This window comes from Crotalus tigris, unplaced genomic scaffold, assembly GCF_016545835.1.
Source record: "Crotalus tigris isolate CLP2741 ecotype Arizona unplaced genomic scaffold, ASM1654583v1 scf7180000017658.5313226, whole genome shotgun sequence".
NCBI classification, from domain to species: domain Eukaryota; kingdom Metazoa; phylum Chordata; class Lepidosauria; order Squamata; family Viperidae; genus Crotalus; species Crotalus tigris.
Window position 1 is genome coordinate 4,319,398 of NW_024096545.1, and position 27,859 is coordinate 4,347,256.

General features: G+C 40.2%; 1 long non-coding RNA gene across 1 annotated transcript; it reads right to left on the bottom strand.

Annotated features, from left to right (window-relative positions):
• Window positions 1-1,213: 1,213 nt before the first annotated feature.
• On the bottom strand, window positions 1,214-5,771 carry LOC120304773. Its single transcript, XR_005555825.1, has 3 exons — window positions 5,669-5,771; window positions 5,009-5,107; window positions 1,214-4,211 (listed from the first exon to the last, which is right to left on the bottom strand). It is a non-coding gene; the product is annotated as an uncharacterized LOC120304773 (long non-coding RNA).
• Window positions 5,772-27,859: the final 22,088 nt, after the last annotated feature.

Below are 27,859 nucleotides of genomic sequence, written 5' to 3' on the forward strand. Positions count from 1 at the left end.
GAGGGGCAGGTGGGTTCCCCCCACGGCGGGATCGCAAGACTTCGTGACTGCGGCTCCAAAGGCCCCCCCCCGCCCGCCCCAGGGGCTGTTTCTGCCAGTGGCCCTTTTCGCCGTTGCTTTGGGCAGAGCGACCCGAAAGGACGTGGGGAGAGCGGAAGGATCGCCCTGCGCAGTCCTGGCCCTCGACCCCCGTGCCCGGCTGCTTGGAATGCCGTCCGAATGGTGTCGGGAAACGTCCCTTCCCCCCCCCCAACCCCCAACCCCACCCCAGTCCCGTAGTCTGCATTTCCTCTGCCAAATGTGATTCGGAGAAGGAAAGTGGCGCCGGCTTAACTTTAGGGGCCACTACACACCATCTGTATTCCAATCCTCTCCCCCCCCCTCCCCGCCCCAAACTCGTGCGCTGCCGCCGAACCTTGTGGCGGTGAGTTCCACAAGGGTGAATTCGCCTGGGATATAGACGCCTAAAAAAAACAAAACATCAAGTCTGTTGGAGTCTCCACCTCGCCCATTTTCGACGCCAAGATTCAGCACGCCGATTCCCAGCGAGGCCGTGGAAAAGCGGAGCGCCTCTGGACGTGGCCTAGCCGCCGTTCACCCCCCCCCCCCGAGAAGCATCCTACTGGGCAAGATCGGGCCTGTTCCTTCTTAGGATTTTTTTTCATTCGCCTTCCTCTAGCCGGTATATCTACCCCCTTTCACTCAGCTTTCTCTTCTCCTCGGGGCTCTCGAAGACTCGTCCTCCCTCGCCAACTTATTCCGCCCCCCCCCCCCGGAAAAGCCCCTGGGGCAGGGACCGATACGGGGGCCCTCCTGCCCAGGGAGAGACGGACAGAGCAGAAGATGGGAGACGCCTTGGAGGTCGGGGGGGGGGGACCAGTGGCGGCGAGCCTGGCGCCGAGAAACTGGGACTAGCCGTCCCTCGGGGGGGGGGGGAGGGAAAGGAGGCGACGCGGAGCTGCATTTCAGTCCCTGTCCCGCTCCCGTCTGAGCCACGCGAGCTCCGCAAAGCGACCGGCCAGAGTGAGCAATGGGAGAGGGCCGGACCTCAGCCCCCCCCCCCAAGCATCGGTGGCGGCGGCTTGCTCCGGGAGTTCTCGGCTAGCCGCTAGAATCTCGCCCGGGCTTAGCTCAAGGGCGCGCAGCTTCTGGGATCGTGGAGTTCCGCGATCGGTGCGTTAAATTAAGATGAAAAATTTCAAGGGCTCGAACCCGGGCAAGGACTGGGTTACGGAGACAATATCAATCCATTTCCTGTCCACCCCCCACCCCCACCTCCCAAATTATTTTTTCATTCTAGAAGTCTAATTAGGAGCCGGCAACAGTTCTGTTATTGTGGCTGCTGGGTTTTTGTTTTTTTTGTTTTTTTTTAAATGGGATTTTGTCTCTCTTGGCGATCCTAGTGAAAAATCCCCCGCCGGGATCCCAGGAACGTCTCCTACTTCAGAGACTTTTTTTTTTTTTTTTTTTGCTGCAAAAAGAAATCGCCGCGTCGCGTTTTAAGGAGCGGCCGGATTATTATTTTTTTGCAAACATGTTCGTTTCCAAGGCTCAGGTTTCCAAAAATAAAACAAACAAACAAACAAACAAAACAATACGGTGAGCTTGCCACAAGGGTAAGGCATCTGTTTACTCTGAAATAACTCAAATTGTAACGCTTGGTCCGATTCACATTCCCTCTCTCGCGTAAAACTTTCCTGGAACGTTCCTACCCAGAATGCGGTGGTTTCTTATGAGAGTAGATCATCTTGGTCTTTGGAAAAGGGTACTTAAACAAAACCTAGCGTCTGACTAAAGCTGCGAGGTCCTCAAATCTTGAAACAAACTCGACTGAACATGTAAAATGTGCTGCAGAAAAGGCGGGCTTTGTGCTGCGTTTTGGTAAAGGAGCGGGATGTTAATGCATTTCCCCCCCCCCATGGCGCATTTGAAAGGGAATTATTGTATGCAAATAAATAAATATATGGAATTTAGAAGGTGAGGAAAACAGATATGCACCAGACCTGCTGTTTTCCTCTGCAATCTTTCACCCTCATCTCTAATTCCCTTCGTTTGACCGCTTGGTTGATCGCCTGCTCTCGGGCGGGCGAGTCAGAACAGACCGAATCACCCGAAAGGTGGTACTTCTAAGGTATGCTTTGGAGTAAGTGGGCTCCAGGTTGTGTGAGCTGTTTACTTTTCTTCCGGGAATTTGAAACCTTTCACTTTCACTGCATTTTAAGTCTGCACCAACAACTTTCACCTATCTCATGACATCCTAATGTGGTCAATGAAGAAGGCATTTCTGATTTCTCTCCATGCCTGGCACCATGGAGCCTTATCATCCGTGAAGATCCTGGGCATTTTGCTACAGCCTCGAACCAGCCTGGTATTCACTATGTGCACATTGGTCTTGCTGGGTGCCTCTTCTTGAAATCCTTGATCTTTCCGTAGTTTTAAAATCGTCAGCAGGTACTTTTTAAACCCAGCTTTCATACAGAGGCTCTTTGCTATCAGTCGTTCTGTTATTTTTTTTTTCTCTCCTTTTCCTTCCAAAATTAGCCATAGAAGAAATTCTTTGCAATGTCTTTAAAATTGAATTTGGAATCAGCCAAGAGAATTCCACAAGTCAAATTTTATTTCTAACTATCTAATTTTCTCCAAAAGGTATTCTTTACTAGAATCATCCTAGATCAAAGCACCCAGGGCTAAATAGTTTATTATTTGCTGTTGCTGAAAGCATTATTGTCATTTCCACAATTTCAGTTGGAATGTGAAGAATAAAAAAAAAAACTTGTTACTGCAACCTCTTGTAATTATTAATATTTACATTCTGGCTGGACTGTTTTTTTCAAAGTTTTGTGCAAAATCAAGTAAATGGTTGCAGATTGTCCCTTAACAGTATACAGAATGAATTAGATTGTCCTATAAATTCATACCAAGTTAAAATTACTTTTTGTATCAGTGCACATGGCTTACATGGAAATATTTCCTCATTAGCAAAATAATTGTTTGCACATTTTCTTAGAAGTTAGCTCCATGCTTATATATGCCTTAATGGATATACGTTGTTGTTTTGCTAATAAATGTCACTGAATTATATAGGACCCAATATGCTATTAAGGTGTGGTTTTAAGATGTGTGGGGTTTTAGATGTGAATCTCCATTTTACCTGGATTGAACTCTGTGGTCATAACGGCTTTAACTATTTCTTGTGTCTTATTTGCTCAGAAGTTGTAAGAGTTATTCAGATTAATAGAATTGACACCCCAATTATGCTCTTTTGACCAAAAAACGGGTCTGCATTTTACCAAACAGTTGCAGTCACTCAAAGCTGAACATCACAATGGGGTTTCCCTTAACTCTTTTATGATTGTATGCAAAAATTCCTACACACACACACATTTCCCCTATGCACAGAAAGGACCACTGCAATTTTCAAAGTAGTTGAGAACATAAATAAACTGATTTTAACTTGAGTGTCTGTAAGGATAATTTAAAAGGGAGTTATTTTTCAACAATTAAGGAATGTGCACATTTCTCTGTGTAGAATCATATATAAAGACATATATGGAGAAATACATTTTCTTTTGCTACTATGTCACAAATACATAACCTCACACACACACACACACAATTGTATTCTTTTCTTAGAAATTCATACAGCCGCTGTTGATGATTTGACCAAGGTTTGAGAAGGGGCTATTTGCATATGTGGGCACACAAAAGGGCATTTTCTTGGTCTGGATCTGGAACCCCATGGGGCTTCAAAAGCAGCATGATCTGGAGAAGAGCCAAAGTGGATTTTGACTGTCTCCAAATAGTCCCGCCTGGCTTTCTTTTCTTCAAACATTCGATTTCTTGATGTTTGAGACAGAGAAAAGCCTCAAAGGAAAAATGCCAATAACATTCCCAGAGAGTCTTTATTAAATCTAGGTATGCTAACCATTAAATTGTGTGTGTGTGTTTTTTTTTAAAAAATTATACTGTAGTTTAAAAATGCTTTAAGATTGTTTCCTGGTGTTTTAAATGAATTCACCCAACTTCACAAATCATTAATGTCTGCTTACTTTGGAAGGGGGCACATTTTATGTGACTTATTTCAATTGCAGCTCTGGTCTCTGGTGGGTAGATAGCCAAGTCCTCTGTCTCCTTCTTTGTTAAGAAATTTGCCTCCATAGCTGATCAGGAACAACTGTCTCAGATTCTTCCTCTCTAAAGCCATTAATATCCTGTAAGAAAGTTGTAAAGGTGCCTTTCTAGCTCTCCCCATTTTTGTTTTCCATCTACTTGCCAGAGAATACGATTTGCATTATAGGACTTTCCTCTACTAAATTCCACTCCACCATCCTCTGGAATGAAGGATAAGGACACACTTATCCTTCATTTCCCGGCCTATTCACCAGAATCCAAAAATAACTAGGCCAAGGAGACAGTTCCCTCTTCTTCCTCCTAACAAGTATAAGCATTGTGCCAACCAACACAACTCCCCACTTCACACCCTCATGGGTTTTCAATTGTTTAGAGAGTTACTTTGGACTAAATTATTTTTGACCATGATGATAAATCAATTGTGGATCTGAGAAAGATTCTGCAGATCTTCTAGTTCAGATCCATGTTCAGACCCAATCTTCAAGTTAGATTTTCATTGTTAGCATCAGCAGAGAGGCTGTTCTGTCTCTGCTTAAATTCCTCAAACATATCAGGAAGGCAGTTTCTTTCTCAAACAGCCCAAATATTTTTGGATGATTTTTTTTTGATGTCCCAGATCCTGAAGGTCTCCCTAGAGATTTAATGTCTGCAATGAAAAATGTATATCACCACCTGCTGTGACGCATTTGGATTTACTTTGGATTTCTTGATTACTAGCATAGATAGGGAGTCTGAAAGAGAGAGCTTCCTGAAGAGGACCTTCTTTTCCGAAAAGTAACTTTTTTCTGAAAGTGCTAACTTTCTCTCCTACTTTCTCTCCAAATGACTTTTAACAAATAAATGATTTAATTTGGTTTAAGGAGCATAGTACACTTACTTTTCTCCAGACTGCCAGATAGATAGCTAGGAAGCCTCTCTGGTTCATTTAGATTTACATCCTCGGAGAAACTTAAGTGAGGGTGAGAGGATCCTTCACCTAAAGAGAATGAGAAAACGAGGGACAACCTATCAGTGTTATCACTACAGTATCCGTATTTGCATCATGAGCATCAACATCAGATAGATTATATTAGCCCCGACTACAATTGGGGTGGCCTAACAAAGATTGTCTACTTTGGTATTAACTGGATAAACATTGTACTCAGTACAATGTACTGGATCACCTAGCTTCAGAGAGAAGTTTTTACTGAAGGCATGGGGGGTGGGGGGCACTGATTTCAAGGCAAGAGATTACTTCCAACACAGGAAGCCACATTCCGAAGCGCGTGTAAATTGGATTGCAATTCTATTTTTATTGTTTTTTTTAGAAATGCTTATCTTTTACGGTTTGCTTTTAATATTGCGAGCCGCCCAAAGTCGTTTCGGAGCGAGATGGGAGGCAAACAAATATAATAAATAAAACAATAATAAGCTGCAGCTCTCAACAAAGAAAAAGCGCCGCTAGTGAAATGATTGCTGGGAGCAGCTTACTTCCGGATATAAGTGCAGAACAGCAGCAGCAATATTGCGCCTGTGGGGCACGTCCCGGTGTCCTTACCCAACGGGTTTACACTGGAAAAGCACGTAAAACGGATCCGATCCAGCCTCCATTGACGTGAAGCCCCACAGGTCGTTTTAAACACGCAAGTGCAGCATTTCCGACTTCCAGGCGAGAAGGGCAGTCAGAGATGCCCCGAGGGCGCCGATTTGCTAGTAACAGGCCCAGACCCTCTAATCAGACCCAGATCCTCCAATCAGCGTTTGCGGGAGGCGGTTCTCTGAGAAGTGGCTCCCTCGTGCGCTTGCGGAGAACGCCGCCGGCCAAAAGAGCACGTGGCTTCCACAGGAGTGCTTCTCTCACCCACATCCGAGCTTTGGGGGAAAGTTTCGCCGCGCTCCGTTTGTTGCTGAGACGATCAGCCGCTGCTTCGAAAAGCGATCGGATTCTTTTATCTAATCGCGGCCACTGGCCCCAGACCTGGCTAGCTGCAGGGAGTCTGGCCCCTAAGGAATCCCACCGATAAGGACCGCAATTTGCGGCAGGAAGAAAAGGAAGGATCCCTCGGGTGGGAAAAGGAGCATGGATCCTCGCGTTAGCTCGTACTTCAACCGGGAAAACTCTTTTTTTATATTGTAATTCCTTCCTCTGGGGGAAAAAAACAAATCTGATGACAATTTATTTCTGCTATTTTCAACTTTTCCCAGGTTTCACATCCTCTTGTCCGTTTGCTGTTCTGTTTCCTTTCTGGTTCTCTTGGTGTTATTATTCCCCACTCTGAGACGCCACTGAAAAACTGTATAGAAATTAGAAATTTAGCTCAGAGATCTCCCCCAAGTACCTTCCGGTTTGTTCAAGTTCAACTCAACCCTTCTTTGGACCAAAGCCAAAAGCTGAAATTAGTTTATAGTTTTGTTTGATCTGTTAGGACTGTGCAAGATGAACTTGGTATTCTGGTGAAGGATTTTTAAATCTAACAAATGATTAAATCATAAGAGATCAAGCCAATGGGGAGTGGTAGGATGTGAATGCAAAATGCAAAACTCAGATGCTTTTAATGATTATTTTTCTGTGAAGGAAAAATGGTCAGTGGCAGTTTATAGAATATTCTTCTAAAATCTGCTTCTGGACGCCTTCAATAACATGCTAGTGCACAAATAAACAAGACATATAATGGCTGAAGTGCTATTCATGTGAGAGAATCTTTATAATAAATAAGGAATTATTGTTAAGAATTGAGTTTGAAAAAAATGTTTCAGAATTGGGAAAGGAGTGAGAAAGAGAAACAGATAGTCCCCATACTTATTTAATTTGTTCAGCAAATATAAGAATGGCAGGATTGAAGGATAGGACAGCTGGAATGAAGATCTAAAAATTAATAGTTTGTGATATGTGGACAACACCATCTACTTAGCTGAAAAGGAAGTATTAATTTAGTTATTTGATTTATCTGACTGCCCAGCTTATGTGTCATAACTCTGGACAGCTTACACCAACAGCAATAAAAATGCAAAAGAAATAATAAAAACCAAAATGCAAAAAACAGTTCCTTGTACTCTAAAACAACAAGCATAGCCACTAGGCTCCACTCTAATCTTAAGTAAATTTAGAATTACATGCTGTGAAATTAAAAATAAAGCGTAGAAATCTGGGATTCTTAAATTAAGAATCCTTAAATTCTTAAATTAAAACAAAAATCAGGTTAGCCAGCACTGGCATGAGTTAGGGAAATCACAGTTGGCAGCAAAGAAGTGAAAGTGCAGTTAAGTTTTATTTTCTCAAGCTCAAAAGTAGATAAAGATGGAAAAAGGGGTAAGAAGTAGCCAGGAGATCATTACCATCAGAAGAAGGTAATGAAAACTTAGTCACATGAAGGATAAGGACATCTGTAAGACTGTAAATATCAGAATTGATGAACAAATATGATTATGGATAACAGAAGAAATATGAAACTATGAAAGCTGACCACTGAAAAAGAGCATGAGAAAAGCAGATAAACACCTTCAAATAATAGATTTGGAGATGGTTCCTAAGAACATTATGAGGAAGTACAAGAACAACCAATCAATAGTTCGGGCTAGATAAAAGCTAACCATTCTCTTAAAGCAATACTTAAGCAGGCAAAAACTCATATATTTGGGGCATGTCATGCAAGTGGAAAAAGCAGCTATTCCTGGCAAGATTGAGGGCAATAAGAAAATGGGAGATAATATTTTAAGCGGAAGGATGGGATTGGAAACATTCCTGGAATATCTTTGGAAGGCAGTGGATTGTCTCTATAAGGTTGAGATGGACAGTATTTGTCAATGCAGTCTTTAGATGCTCTGCTGACATTTTTGATGTCAAATTTGTATCCATTTACTCTCCATTCTCTTCTGCAAAATATATCGCTAGCAGATGACTGCTAGATAATCAGGCAAATGAACACTGTCCTTCTTGGCAAAATGCCTGGAGTTGCTTGAAAATACAGAGAGCAGTAACAACTTAAAAAGGCCAATCACTGTCTAATATAAGGAAAACGGCTCTCCGTGTATATCTGCAATCATATGCACATTTATCTGAAAAACATGACTTATCTCTAAGGAATGTTATTTAGAAATAAAAGCCACAGACACGAAGGGATACACTGAAACTGATTACTGCTTATCTTTTAATTGGATTCACTCAATGTAATCTTGCAGATATAACATTGGAGTTTTATATAAAGCAATAAGGAATTATTTACACTAGTTTGGCATGTCCAGTGGAACATACGCTATGAAATAGAATATTGTATTTATGTTACATATGGTAACATAAATTCTACACAGACGCCCTACAGTCGGTATTTTTCGCTGTGCACGCAGGGCTGCACAATCCTGCGTTCGCTTATTTCACTTAAACTCATGTTAGAGTATATGGTATTGCTGCTGCAGTATTAATATTGTATCGGATCGGTTTATGACGATTAACCCTGGCAAATGGGATAAGTAACCATTATCATATATAGAATTTATCCTGTTCTCATTTATGAAGGCTTCCCCCCGCCCCCTCCTTTTTTAAAAAAGTCGGTCTCTTAATTTGGTTTTCGACGTAGAGCGGGAGAATCCATCTCTTCGCTCAGCCAGAAAGTTCCGTCAGCCAAGCTTCTCAATCTGACCAACCAACACCTGCTTTTCCGACTGGAGCGAACAGCAAAAAGAGCGTTCGCGAACGCTTTACCAACCAATCAACTCTTTTGAATGAGATAGTGGCCGCGTCCCCCTCTCGACCAATCACCGGCTCCAGCGCTGATCTCTGAATTCGGCTTCGACTCGACAGCGCCTCTAGAGGCTGGCAACCCGCGGCCGAACCGGTTCTCGCTGGTGGTTGGGGGGATGGTTTTTTGCCTCTGCCGGAGGCTGCATTCTTGGGCGGCGTCTCCGTCGCCGCTGCGGTCCAGCAAAAGTGAACCCTGGCACGTCCTGTGACCTTGACGCCACCGCCAATCCCTACTCCGGACACCGTTATCTAAATAGGACTGTAAATCAGGCCGCTGTCGGATTGCGTGCCATTGCAGGGGCTCCATAAAACGGGGCTCTGCGCCCGAGCTGTTTACATTGCAGTCCCGTAAAATATTCCCCCTGTCTTTTGTATTAGCGTCTCACTGTAACATCCCGTAAATCACGGCTCGTCCGCATGAGGAATGGCTCAACCTCTTACATATTTTTAGAGGCATAAATAATGTCAATTGGTTTCCATTATCTGCTGCAAAGAGAAGGGCTGGAAAAATCGGCCTCGTGGTGTGGAAAAGTTATTACTAGTAGGGCCGCGCAAGCCGGAGGAGGCTTGACATCCAGGCCCTGTCCTGTCCTGTAGCCCTAGCCATAGAAAATGGAGTTTGTCTGGAAAGGCACCCTAGGTGCTCCGGCACCCTGAACTTAGCGCCACGGTTAGGCCAATTACTTGTCCTCTCGGGAATCTGCTTTCAGTAATAATGATAAATCCGATGCTGCCTCTGAGAACATGCCGAGTTATCTCATTGCGGTGGAAAAGCTCGTTAGAATTGGGCAACGCGGTTCTCAGTCCTAGCCCTGAGTTTAAATCCAAACATCGCTGTATTCAGAGAATTCACTGGTGGGAGAGTGAGATTGTGATCTGATTTATTAAGGGAGAAAACTGGAGATAAATGAGTGCTTGCACGTGGAAGAAATGGGCAAAAGAAGACAACACTTTGCTATCTCGCATTTTCTGTTTCCCTTACTTGAAGCTATAGCGTTAACTGGCTTCCTGGAGTTCTGAAAGGATCTTGCCCTTTTCGACCTGTTCATGGCTGGTCACTTTCACCGCAGTCCTGAAGCCAGGCTTCTTACAGCTGTATTACACATTCTTGACATATAAATTAAATATAAAAGGTCCTCTGTTATTTAACAAGCTGAAGTTTACTCTTGGCTGCATAATTCTACTAAGCCCCTTCTTATAATATATTAGGATAAGTGTTCACTTGTGTTAAAGGATGGATTCATTTTCAAAGCCCAAGCTCAGCTTTGGGATGGTGAACAGAAATGATCAAGAGGAGAGCAGCTTTGAATGTACACTGAGGATCTTTTCCTTATATCTATTTATTTAGAGCATTTTAAAGCATGCCTTTAAGTTTGCCAGATTTCCTTAAGTAGGGAACAATTGCCAAGTTTCAAGTATTTATTTATTCAGTTTATCCAGTTTATAGGAATATACATTTGTTTGAAAACAGAGACAAAAATCAAACAAACAAAGCACGAGTCATAAAAAGTCTGTTTAATAAAGAAAGACTTGTACTGTCTTGAAAAAAAAAAAGTCTTTTGCTGGATCTGTTGCACAAAACTGCTTGTTCAGCCACAACTATAGTCTTGGAGATATTCGTCCCTAAATTGTAATGGTACATGTGAGAAAAGTGCAGTTGCATCAAATAAACTAAAACTTATTTTAAGGAATATAGATTTTTTTCTTACTTTAAAGAAACAAAGAATAAGGCTTTCTATTAAAAAAAAATAGAAAGGATCACCTCTTGATCAAGTTAAATATTCCATGTGTGTCTCTGCTTCAAGCAGCCCAGGTATTTTAATCTTAGATGACTTGCAAAAAATATTTAAAAGTTGCCTCTTCCTCTTCCATTTTGGAACTGATTTCATACGATTCTGATTACATCCACAGACAGAGAGTACACCAAATGTCCGGGTCTATAGACCAAGCACAACACGATTTATCCATATTTTTTTCAGAAGAAAGTTATTGAACTTTCAATAACTTTGAAGTTATTGAATGTTAAAAGGCCATGGGTCAAACGAGTAAGGAAGAAAATGGCAACCATGTTTAGAAAACATCAACCCTGTTTAGAAAAAAATGGCAACCAATCTGAGCATTTAATGTAATTTATATAATAGGTTATATTATATAACCTATTATATATATGTATATATTCATTTAGGTTGTCATCCCCATCATGCTTTTTCCAAATGTGTTGGGATTCTGATTGCCTTTAATAAACACCCCCTCCCCCCCACAATTGATTTAGAAGTAGGAAGTCTCTGAGTTCAAAACGATCCTCAGCCATTGGAAGCACTCGGGGTCCTCTGCAATCTACCTCATAGGGCTGTTGTAGCGATATCATGAAGTAAATTCCCCTTGTAGAAAACCACCCTGTAGGGAAATGTAGTTCATAATGAATCACAGTATGTTATGTAGCTTGATGTGCCCATGTTTCATTCTTTAAGTACATCCCTTCATGAAATATGACCTAAAATCATTCAATCCACCTATGAAATAAACAAAGAACCAATCCAAGAAAGTTGCATTTTCACCAATCTCCAAAGCAGTAAGAGAAAAGAGTTTACACAAAAAGGAAGCAATTCTGAAGTCTGGTCAGTGAGTGGTGATGGGGTGGACAAAAAAATCAAGCAATCAAAGCACTGCCCCCTTTTATATGCTTTTTTAGTGTAAAAAAGGGACAGAGTTTTGATCACATGGTTGCAGCTAGCATCTTGACTCCCCTAGTGGATTACTCTGTTCTAGACGAGGGTCCTATGGTTGATATTATCTTATCCCATTTACCCACTACTTTACATGGAGCACAGTTTCCCCCAGGCTGGTGATCCTGATCTCATCAAAAAGCATGTCTGCTGAATCGAAAGAGTTATTTCTGGCACATTTATGTAGTTAAAGTATTTTAAAGATAATATTCAGACTTTCAGCTGGACTTGGAAACAAATTAGAAACTGGTGTAGATTGAAACCACCATCTTCAAAAAAAAAAAAAAAAAAAGCAGAACAAAAGCAGCCCTTTTCCTATCAGTAGCACTTTGAATCAAGAGCTCTTGGAAGACAGTCCTGTTCATTAGATAACATGAAGGAGGCTGAGGGACTGAGTTTCTAGGATTCCTTCCCTTGAAAGATCTTAAGCAGGTCTCCTATCTCTGAGCCAATACATGAAAAGAACACAAGCCAAATGATTCCTATCTTTCCATATGTTGTGGTTGGAACCTTGCATCTCAAATTAGCTCCACTGGAGATTGGATAATGTGAACCCTCTTCATTTGTATAAGAATGGAGGGCAAATTGCATGTTGTTGAAATAGGATAAGCAATGAAACAGGAAAACTCTAAAGCAGAACTCTACAAGCTACATTTGAGCACTGTGGACTTTTCCCCAAAAGTCTGGAATTCCTGCAAAAAAATTCTAAAGGAGAGGAAATGCTTACTGCACTAGTTCAATCCTATGTTATGGATATGGCCGCAGATACCCATCCTTAATTTATACAGTTAATTAAGGAGATCTTAATCTAAGTTGTTAGTCACCCTGGAATCTGAACTTCTAAAGTTTCAGGAACCTAAGAAACACTTACAACACAATGGAGCCCCAGATTTATCTTGCTAAGTGAGACAGTTGTTGAGTGCTCCATTTTATGATCTTTCTTGCCACAGTTATTAAGTGAACCACTGCAGTTGTTAAGTTAGTAACTTGATTGTTAAGTGAATCTGACTTCCCCATTGACTTTGCTTGTCAGAAGGTTGCAAAAGCTGATCACATGACCTTGGGACATTGCAACCTTCATAAAAATAAATCAGTTGCCAAGCATCTGAATTTTGATCATGTGACTATGGGATGCTGCAAGGATTGTAAGTGGAAATGGTCATAAATCACTTTTTTCAGTGCTGTTGTAACTTTGTTATGATTTTGTAACTGGTCACTAAATGAACAGTTGAAAGTCAAAGACTACTTGTATATTGGGAGTTTAGAATATCAATTAAGACATTTCACTTTCTCAAAGCCATTACCATACTCACTCTTTCTGATCCAAGTCATGAGTGCAATTATAGCATTTTTGCTGTTTACATTGGTTAGATAGCCAGCTATTTGTCTGTCAAGAAAAGTAATCTATTTATGGCAAACCTGCCCCTGGCACTCACTGAATAAATCACAGCATAGCAGAGCTTTATGGAAAAAGCTCATTTTATTTTCCATGTGCATCCATGTTCATTTATTACCTTCTAAGTTATTAGTCCTGTAAATGACACAGTGTTTACAGGATTTTTAATGTCATCAGAAAAAAATCACAGATCAGCTTCCTTTCCAGTGTATATTTAACGTGGATTAATGTGCCTCTAGGAGAATTCAAACAAAAGAAAAGAATGGTTTATTTGAAAAGTAGTAGTTTACAATTTAGGCAACATCTATGTTTGTATTTACTGACCTTTGTAGTCCACAGTAGCTATTAATTTATTTGGGAAACCGTTGTGTCTAAAAATTGTGTGTTTTGATACAACTTGTTGCATTGGTTTTCTGTTTAATGTCAATGTGTTTGTTTATACATGCACACTTTAATTCAATTCAATTATACATTAGTCTTGTAGGACTCTGTAGATCTTCATATATTATTTATTAGTAAATAACTCCACCTCCTGTTCAAGATGATTTACAATATAGCTAACAATAACAACTGACACAATACGTTAGCATGTAGAAAATCTAACAGTTGTCTTTGGAAATCCAGTGCAATTAGTGATAAGTATTATTCAGAATAGAAGGAGATCCATAGATTTTTTTTCTACCCTGTAAAAAAACACCTTTTAAACATAATCATTTTTTTTAAAGAAAAGTTGTAATGATACGGGGAGTGTCAGGTGCACTTCCAGAAATAAAGCTTGCATTGGCTAGTTACTATTGGACCTTGGTCTGGGACTTGTTAAAAACACAATATGAGACACATTTTAGTCATGATAATACAATTTAAGAAGTCATCACAAGATTAACATGATGCCGTAACTTTCATCCTCCCCCACCCTTTTTTTTTTCTGTCTGACAACGTCAGGAACAAAGGGTCTCAAATCTAATTGGTTTGATAAAAGAAAGATGTTCTGAATTGGCTACCAAAATCCAAAGTATATTATTTTAGTTCCTGCCAAGGAAAAGCCACAACAAATGTGTAACAGAAGACAAAATAGCTCAGACAGTGAAATGGAAACACTTTCAGGGAATTCTGGGTACTTTAGCATCACAAGGACCCATCATTTGGCAATTTAGAATTACGGAGATGAGGCAGATTCTAAAAAGATGCACTCCCAGTATCTTCACAAGTATCTCTGGAAAGAACCCATGTTTCACTTGCTGCTTAGCAAGATTATAGTCCAGGTTATATGGATTATATAATTATACTCTGGGATTATATGCACAGAGACCTTGACATAATTTATAAAGTATTCTTGGGGTAGTTGCCATTTATAGTTTCTCTTGACCTGCAAAATGTGGCTTCAAGAGAATTGAGATGAGAATCTAGATCAAAGTTGATTCAGCCTTTTATCCTTCCGAGGCCAGTAAAATGAGGACCAGATTATTCAGGGCAATGTGCTGACTCTGTAAACTGCATAGAGAGGACTGTAAAGCACTGAAGCGGTATATAAGTCTAAGTGCTATTGTTATCCTAGGAAGGAGACAAAAAATAATTATAATCTTCCTCTCTATTTAATCAGAACCTGCTTCGGCTACTATTTAAACGCTGAAATCAAAACTTTAAAAGTATGCATTTAATAACATGCCTTGTTATTTTTGTATTAATTATTTAGACAGAGGGGGCTCTCTTGTGTAGGCCATCTCTTTTGGGTGGCCTTACAAAAATCATAAATAAATAAAAAGTACAGGCTGCTCTACCAACAGCCATTGGGTGCATATAGTTAAAACACAATAAAAATAAGTACATGACGATATCTATGATTCAGGTAAGAGTGGCACAAACTTCCTAACCTAGTGCCCGAGTGGAGGAAAAACAAGTCTTCAAGGTCCATTTTAAAAACTACAGCGTTTTTAAATATGCAATTCTATTTAAACATTTAACATCACATTTGGTTCAATGTGGCTCAAATGAGAGTCAACAGGAACTGCCCCAATTAGGTTGTTTCTCATTAAGAGAGGGAGCAAAATGTAAATTTTGGTTTTTGGTGATAGGACCCATGATTGTCCAAGGGAAGTTGTGACATGATCTAATAATGGAAAATTTTGTCCTCGGTTCTTTGACCTGATTGACTCACTCTCTTACTTTTCAGCGAGGAGATAAGGCCTGTTAGGTCCACCTCAGGCAAGTGAATCCAAAGGGGGTCCACATAGAGGTTATTTTCTCTGAGGATCCAATGGGCAGTTAATGGGCAAGCGATGAGGGCTTTGAATTGAATTGCTTCTATGTGGCTTCTCACACTGCTTTAATTCTGGGGTGCTCTTTGGTTTTCCAAGAAGCTTTTTCATATTAGAAGAGCTATTAAGGCAAAGACAAAAACTGAATCTGACTGAACACAAGTGAGAGCTTGCATTATAGATTATATTGGAGCAATAAGTTTCTTGTTATTTCTCTGCTCTTATCCATCTACAAATGGCTATTCAGCAGCCCTATTTAAAGTGACTCATGCCTTGCTGGGGAAAGATAATGAGTCACTGGGTCATCTGCAAGGTTGCTGGGAGGAATATCTGATGGATAAAACACTGCGGCAGTCCAGGTGCCTGAGGCTTAGTCTTTCAGGCTTAGCTGGGATAAGTTGATAATTCTAGAAGATTTGGAGTGATCCTTGGGAATGTGAACTGGGAGACCTATTTATTAGATCCGTGCACTTCTCCTCGCTTGTGAGATGTTTGAGAGGTGACATACTCATACAATGGTGTAAGACATTTTGAGGAAGAGGGGGAGGACATGGTTCTTCCAACCTTGAGTGAGGTGCCTTCGCCTTAAGAACTCATTGCTGGACTCAACAGTCCAATTTACAACATTCCCTTGTTAGAGAAGATTTCAAAAAAGATGTTCAGGCAGCAATTCCAGAAGGTCCTGGAGGAAATTGACTATTTGCATCCTTTCAATTACATTTCAAACTGGAACAAGGGTGGTGCTACAGTTCTGGTTCCCATTTTAATTTTTCAGAGATGTTTGATACTATCAATCATAGCATCTTTTTAGGAGTGGAAGGTACCAGATTGTGGTGGTTTGCTTTTCTTTAATGGATGGTTCCAGTTGGTGTTGGCAGTGGGGAACAAATTGAACTTGAAGCTCTTAACTTGTTGGGAATTTGGAACTTGACCACCTCACCCCTTTTGTTTAACCAGTAGGAGAGGCCATCTGTCAATTCAGAATCAGAATGAGATATCACGAGTAGGCTGATGAAACCAACTGTACTTCTTGACTCTGAGCAATCCAACTGATGCTGTTGAAATCTTGACTGAGAGTCTGAAGGTTATGAAGATCTTGATTGAAAGGAATAGACTTGGAATCAACTTTAGCAAGATGGGATGGCTATTAGTATTGGTAGCCCTTGATCCTGGAAATTTTTCATCTTCCTGAACTCAAGCTCCTGCTTAGAAAACAGATGCTGTTGTAGCTAGAAGGATCTTTGCACAATTTCATCTGGTTCATCTGGTTTACCTCCTGGATTGAGAGACTCTTAGGTAGTCAGTCATTTCTAAGTCACCTTTCATATGGGCTACAGCAATGTGCTATACACAGGAATGTCTTTGAAAACCACCAAAAAAACTGCAGTGATGCAGGCAGTGGTTGTCATGCCATCAAATAACCATGTAATGCTACTTTTCTATGAGCTGCATTGGCTGCCAATATTTTTTAAAAATAAAAATATTTATTTAAAACTTTTATGGAATAAAATAAATGACTAGATTAAGAAAAAATAGTAAGTGAGAAAAGACATAGTGATAGGAAAATAACACATCACCAAATAAACAAAGAATCCAGAAGTGTCACAAAATTTAAAATACATTATTTCATTGATTAAATAATTAATTGCATATATGTAACCAGACTCATTATATCATCTTGAGAAAAAATTCTAAATCACTATAGAACCCTAAACATTAACTTTTATAGGTATATTGATTTCATCAAACAGAAAAAGATAAAAAAATAAATTATATATAGTATAAATTGTATATAGTATGTTTTTAGGGCATGTCATGTACGTGTTTCACTTAGAGAGTGGGCAACTAAATTTCATTTTTGATGTGTGCAGTTGTGCCCACAGTAAAAAAAATGACAATAAAGATTATCATCATCATCATCATCAATCAGTAAAAAGCAATATTAAGTTCTAAATTCTCTCCCTTTATTTTCAGCTGGTGATTATATAAAATTAATATAAACATTAAAATTGCTTCTGGTTATTAACTTTACATCAGTTATTTCAAATTCCAGTGTCTTTATGGGGTCCTGCCGCTCTTTAAATTTAAATGTTGTTACTGATACAATTGAATAATAAACTCATGAACCATCTGTTGAACACATTTGAGGGATAGTATACTCTTAAAAATGAGTCAAATAGCAAAATATGTTTTGTTGATACCAAACTGATATTGTCATTGGTAATAGCCCCAAATGAATAATCTGTTTTCCTCAAATAAATATCTTTTTAGTTGGAAAGACCATCTTAAGTCCTGTCTCCCCTTGGCCTTTAGCATGGCACAATCACACCCTGATAACCAGTCTTCCACATACCCCATTCATCTGTTCCCAGCCTCAAGTCCTCATTAAATGCTCCAATTTTAAAGTTGTATTTTCCCCCTTAAGTTGGCCCCATCGCCCCTTAGCTTCAAAATGTATGTAATGCTTTGCCATTTACCATCTTGGGAATGAGGTGCTTGGTGAGATCACTGATGAGAGAGGTGGAGTTGGGGGGAGGGGGTAATCTGGACAAGCTTCTTCCCTCCTGATTACTTGCCAGCTTCCAGATTTCTCTTTGACTTTGCCCTCACCACTTCCATTTTCTTTCCTGTGTTTCTTTCATATCTCCGAATTCCCTCTCACAAGATTAAAACCTTCTCCTCATGCAATATCTAGAAATTAATGAAGGATGGTGAGCTGGGCTTTTGTAGCTTTTTTCCCAGCTTCCCTGTATTCATCAGTTTCCTGGAAGTAAAAGACACAGTTGCCCAGCCATACTCCAGTCTTTGCAAACACTTTACAATTTCTGTAATGATCTGCAAATCCATAAAACAAGGGAGAGGCATCCTTTAGTGTTTGTTCCACAATGATGAAGCTTTTTCCAGTTACAAACTATGGAGGAAATATATCTTTTGCAGCTAAGGATGCAGAGAAGCCAGGCTGTAAGGGAATTCATTTCTTGTTTATTTTAAATAGATGGGTGTGATTTTATGTATTCTGTGGATGTTAAAATTCTTAATTTTAGATATAGTACAGAATATAGACCCTAGGAATTGACAGAATGCTTCTATCCTTGAGCGCTGGGACAATTTTTATAAGAAATCATTAGAAGACATCCAGGGACTTTGTTCACAGGGAACACAGTCTTTGTGTTCTTTCCCCCCCCCAGCTGTGGAAACTGTGGACTTCACAGAGAAATGTAATACTTGGATGATTTCTCCAACTTTCGGCAAAGGCAGAATGTCTTTCTTGTTCCTTATAAGAAAAAAGGGGGCGAGAGGAAGAGGGTGAGTTTGGTTCCTGTAGAATCTCATGCTGAGAAGGTGCTGGTTTGGGTTCGGCTCCCCCCTCCTTTTATTTTATTTTTTTTAAGTCCAAGCTGAAAGAAAAATCATTTGAAAAGATGACAGGCTTGATTTACATTGTCATTATCCAGAACTGAAACCCTACACAGGAGGCGTCTCCTGTGTAAACCACATTACCCACATGCTTAGCAGCTGATGTTTCTCTGATTCTGGCAGATAAAGGCCATGGTGGATCTGTTTCTTGGAGTAGGTCCTTGTTTTCTTCATGTAGGTTTTAAAGTTTGCTATCATGAGCTTCAAGGTTATTATCAGACTTGTAGAATGTGAGCTACGAATCCAATCAGTCCTTGAATGTGTACGTATTTTGTACAACATGATAAAATTTATTTTAAAGGCTGCAATGAAAAAGTATTCATGTTCAGTGTTTGGAAGAAATATATATATTCTAGGAATTTCTGAAACATTTTGGACAATTATTGACATTTGCTGGTTGTCCTGATGGTCCCATCCAATATACAGTCTCATATTTGTGTGTGTTTTTTAATATCCTGTCATTGAAAAAATTAAAATCATTCCTCTTTTGGGATAGCATTTCAAGACATGCCTTCCATTGTGGTAGTTCTTTTGCTCATTTACTTGTCCATTGTACCTTACTTCTCCATTGTCCCTGAAGATTTGACCTAACTTCCAAAGTGCTCATGCTATGTTGACATCAGTCAAATACCGAAACAGATTTGGAGAGAGGGCTGCTAATAACGTTTTTGTTTTTGTTTTTTGCTTATTATGGAGAAGCATATTATGTCCCCTTGTGAGGGGACAACAACAATAATAATTGGCTGGCCTTAACATAGCTTTACAAATATCACAAAAATGATGGAAAAACATACAAAAACATCTTTAATTATACATAATCTTTCATTTACAAATCTAGGGTAACAACCTATATTTGTTTCAGATCATTATTCTTGTATGACTAGATAGAAGAGAAATGCAAATGGTGATGTGGTGGTTGATCTGAAGAGAACTTTTTCTCCATACTTTTTACACATACATTTCCTGATTTCATGAAGTGTGCATGCATGCTGTATAGATTGCCCTTTGTAGCATATGAAAGTACAGATTGCAGACTAAATTGCAGATTACAATAGAAATTTAATTTAGCTAGGGGGCAGCACCTAGCCAACCTTGGCTGATTCTGGAACACAAAATATTGTAGTGTTTGGATATAGTTTATGTTCAATGGGAGGGCGCCACAGCTGTAGGCTCCATGGGGAGGAGAGAAGGAGAGAGAGAGAGAGAGAGAGAGAGAGAGAGAGAGAGAGAGAGAGAGAGAGAGAGAGAGAGAGAAGGAAAGTGAGTGAGTGAGAGAGAGAGAGAGAGAGAGAGAGATTGGGAGGACATAGTGGCAAAACACTGATTCTGGTGCCAACAAAACAGAATGGATATATCCACAATTTCAGGTGTGTAGGGGTGTGTGTGTGTGTGTGTGTGTGTGTGTGTGTATCTTTAACCAGTCTTTTCCATTCTGCTGATGATGTTTCAGATCTTCATATATGCAGCATTCAACTGAAGACAATACATGTAGAAACATACCTTCATTCAGAATTTCAAAAATCTTAAATTCTCTCTGCTAGGGTAGGGAAGGCATGAGTTGACAAACAGGTATAACAATTCACCCTCCTTTCATTTGCTCTTTTTGTAATTGTGACCATGGCATCGCACACTATCTTCATTTCAAATACAGTTGAAGTTATTTCTTTCTGTATGTCCAATATTTTATTAAAAGACTCCTAATTTCTTTCAATCATTTGCAAACTTGCAAACTTCGTATTTTACAGTATGATACTTATATGAACATAGGAAAATAAAACCAATCAACGCTAATACTTCTAATCTGAATTTCAAACCAAAGGACAACTCTATATCCATGGCAAAACAGTAGGACATCTTCTATAAGACCGTTTTTCTCTATTTTATTGAAAACAATTCAAATGGGTATATGTTTTCAATTTACTTGAAAGAAGCAATGCACCAAATCTGGGTTGCCATACTATACTATGCTACATTGCATTTAAGTATGTTACAATTGGTTGTGTTTAGACTTAAGTATGAAATCATAGGGTCATATAATCATAGAGCTGAAAGGAACCTAAGAAGTCATGAAGTCCAAGCTTTTGTATACTGCAGATTCACTACACCAACCCCAATAGTTAACTGTTCAGCCTCTGTTTGACAACCTCCAATGAAAAAGGTCATCTTTCCATTTCATGCAGTAACTTATTTCACTGATTGGCAACTCTTAATATCAAGAAGTTCTTCCTGCAAAACTATAATAGCTGGACTCATTCAATACAATAAGCCAGGGATAGGCAACCTTGGCTCTTTTATGACTTGTGGACTTCAACTCCCAGAATTCCTAAGCCAGCATGGCTCAGCTTAGAAACCTCTCCCTTTCCCCTCAGTATGGCTGGCTCAGGAATTCTGGGAGTTGAAGTCCACGAGTCATAAAAGAGCCAAGGTTGCCTACCCCTGCACTAAGCCCAACTCAAATAATCCACACTGGTTTAGAGTGATATGTGACTGATATCTCACTACTTGAATGATTCTTTTTGTGAGATGAGCAAGAGTTAACAGAATTAACAGAGTTGGAAGAGACCTTGGAGGCTTTCTAGCCCGACCCCTCGCTCAGGCAGAAAACCCTACACCATTTCAGACAGATGGTTGTCCAATCTTTTCTTTAAAAGCTTGAGGAAACTAATTTTTGTATTGCTCACTTATGAAAGTTATTCATATTTATTCTATGTAATGAACGAGGAAAAACTTTTTAGTATTTTGCTTAAAGAAAAAACAACCTTGTATATTTTTAAATTATGTTAGATCAAAGAAATCAGCATTAAAAAGGAAAATCAATTCCCTTTGTTTAATTACAGCACATTTAAATTCCTGAAAGAGAAGCTGTGTATTTTGAACTTCATAAAGTTCTGTTGTAAAAGCAATATAAACATAATATTAGCAGATACTTCATTTAAATATCAGATCCCTAGACCTCTGGTAATTTGGTGTTCCTGAATCACTTCATTGGTTCAGTTGGGAAAGTTGCTGTCTGAAAGAAGAAGAGCAGCAAGAAATAACTGATGTTTTGGGAACTTGCCTATCTTCTTAAAAAGAGCCATAAAGTATTTTTCTTCCTAGGACTGTTTCCCCATTTAGTGAAATGGCACTGTCAGTTGTTCTATCAATCATTGTTCTAATTTCAGGCCTATTTATACGTCCAGCAACCAGCATTCCTCACTGTATGGAGATTAATCCAAATGCAGATTTTTGTGACCCTATTTCATGAATATTGCTTTTCTTCCTGTTGAATCTCTCTCTGGACTGTGTCCTGCAACAATGAGTATTAGAAGCATTCTAAGGTAGGTCCCAATCCTCACGGATTTGCCACCCATTTTGTTTCTCATCAACTAGCCTTCCAGATTACAGTGGTATCTCCATATAGATATGATCTGTCTCCTGTCTAGGTATTCTCTTCCTGCCTTCATTTGCGGAGTGAAATCTGCCCAAAGGTTCCCCATTGGGGAATGACTCAGGAATGGCTCCTAATCGTTTCTTTTTGCTTAAGAGTGAGGTGATGATAAGAAAAGATACTGAAGACCAATTTAAAACAAAAACAAAACTACTCCCAATCCTTCCACAGCCTGTTTGTGAAAAGTGGGGCAAAAGACAGTTTGGGTTCATATTAGGAGTACTTTGACTTAAGCTGAGCTCAGCCTACTCTTCTATTTGATGTTAAATTCTATCGTTTATACTTCCAATTAGGTTTACCTATTTTATAATAGATTATAAAAGTAGGTAGAAACTGTAATTCAAAACAACGCGTAGAACTGAATAAAGGAATGAAAAATGCCTCATTTCCCTGGGACATCTTTGTTCTGCCTGGGGTTGTTTTTGGTCTGTGTAAGGTTACCAGATGACTGGCAAAAGGAGGACATATCCTCTCTTTTGTCCTCTTATCCTCCGTCCATCACACAGAGCCATAAAGTCAAATATTGTCCAGCTTCTGGGTATTATTTTTAAAAATTGGTTTGTTTTCCCAACAGTGGTCATTCAAATGTTTGTGTATTGCGCCCTTGTAAATTGTCTGCTTCTTTGTTTTACTCATCCGTCAACAGACTTGACAGCCAAGCTTTACATTATTTAATTTATTTCCTGATCACAGCAATCAAATTCTATCTAGGTTCAGGTCTATGATCACTATAGCCTTTATTCACATAACTCACCTTGGTGAAATTTGGAAAACAGATTCTATATTATTATTGCTAGTTCAAGAAAAGAAAGATTTGTTGGAAAAAAGTTCCAATTGCAAAACTAGCCTTTTTGATGCTGGAAAAAGTAATTTCATATACATATAGGTCTATATGCATTTCTTCTCTCTCTCTCTCTCTCTCTCTCTCTCTCTCTCTCTCTCTCTCTCTTTGCAGTTTTTGCTGTAATTTTTGTTGCAGATGCCAAAAAGTTAAATAGCTAGTGTATCTTCTCTCACATTCGTCCTCCCTTCCAATTGTCTGTGTCCTTCTTTGTGTGTTCAGTTATCTGATAAGTGGTCTGTGAGGCTTTGTGGGTCTTTTGTAGATCTTTAAAACTACTCAGAAGGTTCTGCTGAAAGTATATGTGTTTATATGCAACTGCTATTTATCTCTTGTTCCAGACTGGGTCTGTGCTCTTGTCTCATAAACCAAAATCCCCTATGGTCATTTTTTTATCCTGCTCTCTCCTCCACACTTTCCCATTTTGTCTCTATAGAAGACAGTGTTTTCTGGCCTTGGGTTCCCAAGATTTGGTTTACAATAACTCTCACCATCCTGTATCATCAGGCATAGTGTATGGATACGATGGAAACTCATCCAGGGACACCAGAGAACCGGATCAGAGCTGAGATGGAGATTGGCTCAAGACTCTCAGTAAACATGTCAGCTGATTTGGGATTAATACCTGGGAGTCCTTAGTATAGTCAGGCTCTAACTGCTACACAGTACTGTTTCTTTCTTGTTGGCCAGCATCCTTTTCTTTCTCATTTGGAAACTCAGAAAGGCTACTGACTGACTAGACCAAGGACATAACCTCATAAACCATGGGCTTTGTGATTCTAGAGAAATTCACTCTAAGGACAGCAATGCTGAGACTTGCTGTGGATACAATTCCTATTTGCAAGCTTTTAAAACAAAGTCTGGCATTTTCTAGACTCAGAAGTAAGGAGCAATAAACATAATGTCGCAAGAAAATAAGTTATGTTGGTTCCAAAAGTCTGGAATCTGAGCTGAGTACCTTGTCTCCTCCTGGCACTAATGTAATGGATTGTGTTAGTAAAGTGAGCTTATTATAGTCCACAGTTGTAACATGCCTTTCTGGTGACTGGAAAGAAGGGAAATATCTGCAGGGCAATTAAGGCAATCCAGGTACAGTGTTCTTATTCTTACCAGAGCTAAGCCACGTAATCCCATAAGAGGTCATATCCAGTTGAATCAAAGGAGCATAAAGCTCTATGGACAAATCTGACACACACACTTCTCACTGCAACTTTTTATACCAGTGTTTTTCAAACTTGGCAACTTTTAAATGTGTGGGCTTCAACTCCCAGAATCCCTGAGGCAGCATGCTGGATGGGGGATTTTGGAAGCTGAAATTCAAACACCTTAAAGTTACCAAGTTTGAAAAATATTATGCAGTTTGGTCTGCTTCTCCTCCATTGTGTCTGTAAGCAGTGTTATTGTTTAGAAGTGCAGCCGTAACAGTGACAAAACACCGCCATCTATTAAACATCACTCTATACGTGCCATTTTTTTCATAAATATATCTTTTCTCGAATCATGGTTACTCAATTCCAACTAGCACCAATGATAACTAATGCACTGATGATGCTACCTAGTTTGGCTAACGAAACATCTGCAAATTCAGTTTAGAGAGCACCAAGGATCCCTCCTTTCAACCCTGAGCTACAAATATTCAAACTTCCTGCAAAAGGGAAGTAAATACACCAGAGAAGTTACTCAGGGGTCTTTCACCCCCAAAAGGCTAATTCTTGAAATGCAAAGAGTAGTTGATTGGGAGCCGCAAAACCTTTAAACATTGCCTCACTGCACTTTTTTCCCCCCCAGTATACATCTGAGCTATATATACAGGTGCAGGGAAAACCAGCACTAAAGTTGCCTCAGGAACTACTGTATGTGGGGCAGTCCTTAGGGTGGCAGTTCAGTATTCTGTTAGTGGATGGCACTGCTCCAAATGGAAATCATCTCTCACTTTAGGACAGTGATGGCGAACCTTTTAGAGACCGAGTGCCCAAACTGCAACCGAAAACCCACTTATTTATCGCCGGGTGCCAGGTGGGTGTGGCCCACTGGGTGGGCGTGGCTGTGGTGGTCTTGGCAGACTGGGTGGGTGTGGCCAAGATGGGCATGGTCACCTCAATGTTGCTCATGGGGAGGAACACCTGTGGGGGCCAGGCAGGGTTGGAGGAGATCCAAGGGGTCTTTGGCAGGTGGGGCGGTGGGCAGAAGGCTCGTCCTGTAGAGTGAGGAGAGGCAAGGTGAGGCAGGGTGGGGGTGCCATTATTGCAGGACAAGGCGAGGCAGGGGCCGGGGCAGCTGCTGCCTGACCCCATTGGCCTGTGCACATAGAGGCCAGTGAGCACATGGAGGCTGACAGTGTCCGTCAGCAGCCACAGCCAGCCAGCCCCTCGACCGGCACACTCCGGGGCTCTGCAGCCTGCCTCCAGCCATTCAGAGAAGCCACCTCTGAGCTGGACGGCCGGCCAACAGCTGAGGAGGTAATGCGGTGGGTTGTGCCTGGGAAAAGGAGAGCATGTGAGGCCAGGAGGGATGGGACAGGAGGAGGGAAACCAGCCACGTGGGACCTCGGCGAGTTAGTGGGCGGCTGGTTGAAGAGGGATGGTTGCCATCTCTGGGGCATGATGCGCTTGCCCACAGAAAGGGCTCTGAGTGCCACCTCTGGCACACGTGCCATAGGTTCGCCACCACTGCTTTAGGATTTCCTAAACAGACTTATTAAAGGTAATGGGCCTACCTGATGCTTTCAAAGAAGATGCTTTGTTTTCTACCAGTTGGTAGGGATTGAAATCTCCTAAATGAAATATAAATGTCAATGTACAAATTACACATTTAATGGTAGTGAGTGCCATGTCCCTATTAAATCCTAATGTGTGATTATGTCAGCTAATGCCATGGGTCCAGGACTGGAGATTGTCACAGCTCATGAAAGGAATTATTTACTCCTATGAGTCAGAGCATTTCAGGACAACCTCCTGGGTTCAATCACATCAAACAATTTCTTGAAAGCTGATCCATCCCTAGCAATGAAGAATAGCCTCCTCAAAATGCAATTCCTTCCAGTTTCTCCAAGGGGAATACATTTTTAAATGTTGTTTTATTTATCCAAAACTTTAAAGCAATGCCTTGCAGGATATGAAAGCGGAGGGGCTAGGATTTCTACAATGTACGGCAATTGTCAGGGGAGCAATCAGGTTTTTTTTTCCTGACACCTTCCAGTATATCTGCCTTGGTCAAAGGCTGCCTGAAATCTGGTTTGGAAATTCAGGCCTGCGGTAATGTCCTTTGAATGGTTAGAATCAGGGCTGGACTTCAAGAGAGATGTATCACAATTGGAAAAATTATAAGAGAGTGAAAGAAAGAAACGACTGACTTTTCTATTTTTCCTTTTTAAAATTTAATCCATTTCTTTTTCTCATTCGTCCCGAACTGGATTTGCATTTTTCATATTGTTTCTCGAGCATTGGTGGTGGTCTAATTTCACCACTACTCTTGACAAACTCTAGTTTGGGTATGGCACCAGAGTACCCTCTGAAGCATCTGATAAATTGATCCCATGTGAAGATCTGACTAGATGGAATGCAGCTTTTATTTCCCCAAAGAGTCTGCCTCATGCGATTCCATTTGTACAAATGCAGAACTGGGGGGAAATCACACAACATTTTTCTAATTCCACCAAGAGTCATAAGGAAAATAGGCTTAGCTCTTTGACCAATTCTGTTTCGCTGCCTATATTCAATATTTAATAGCTGGAGTATTATACTTGTTTGGGCTAAGCAACAGTTCATTTTTTCAAATTGGGTACCTACCTCCCACTTTTTACTTAGTCCCACCCCTCCCAAACTTGTAACATTCAGAACATGTGCTGAAAAAGGAGTAATGTCCTATGGACATTTAAGCAGAACTCCCTCATGTTCTCTCTTCTTTAAAGAAAATGAAGAACTAATTCAGCTAAGCAGGCTGTGCTTATTTGGAATTCTCTGTGTGTGATTTTTGTCTTCCCTTGTCTTCTATATATTTGCCTTTTCCCCTTTACGTCTAGTGATTTTGCTTCATTTGTTAAAAATATATCTGTGCACAAATCAATGTATAACTATTAAGTGTATTTCGAAAGGGCCTTTCTTTTATTTTCCTAGATCTGTACTGGAGGGAAATAATTTTGAGTATAATTTCTGGGTGGAAGAGCTAAGAGCCATCCAGCTGAACAAATTGGGGATGTTTAGCGTTTCATTTTGACTGGTGACAGCCTTTTTTTTTTTATTATTGAGAATCCTTGGAAAAATGGGCTTTGCCAGTAAGAGTTTAAATTATATCACTTTCCATTTTGTAATATCTGTCCTCACAGCTTCTGAGAATCAGATCTGCAATAAAAAACCTAATACAGTATGAGACTTCGGTAGACCAATTGAAGCAAGGGAGAAGTTGACAGATGATCCATATTTCTCCTTCTCTTTAGCAGGAAACAAGCCAGTGTGAAAAGTTCCAAGTTACCAGTTATTTTTTTTTTATTTTCTTCAACATGGGATGGCATTTTTCTTGCTATGGGAACCACAGTAGCCCAAGTAGGCAATTATTTTCTTTTTTCAGAGTGTTTTAAGTCAGAATAAATAAAAACAATCACAGGCTGCTTCTGGATGTAAGCTATGGAGCTATGGAAATGCTTCTAACTGCAGGGTTCCCAGTTACCAAATTGCCTAGGCTAACTATGGTAGCTCAGGATATTAAGGAGAGATAGCCTCCCATTGGTATCAATCTACTTGCCCAGAAGGGTTCAACACCTGCCTCTCCCCACCTTCAAACCAGGTAATCCTTAGAGCTGATTTTGACACAGTACAACTCATGTAGAAAGGAAGGCATCACAATTCAGTGGGAAAAGAAGGGAATCTGGCACCCCTTTTTCCAGTCTGTTCAAGACCTTCCAAGTCTTCTTTCTCATTTGACTCCCCCAGATCCTTGATATGTTTTTT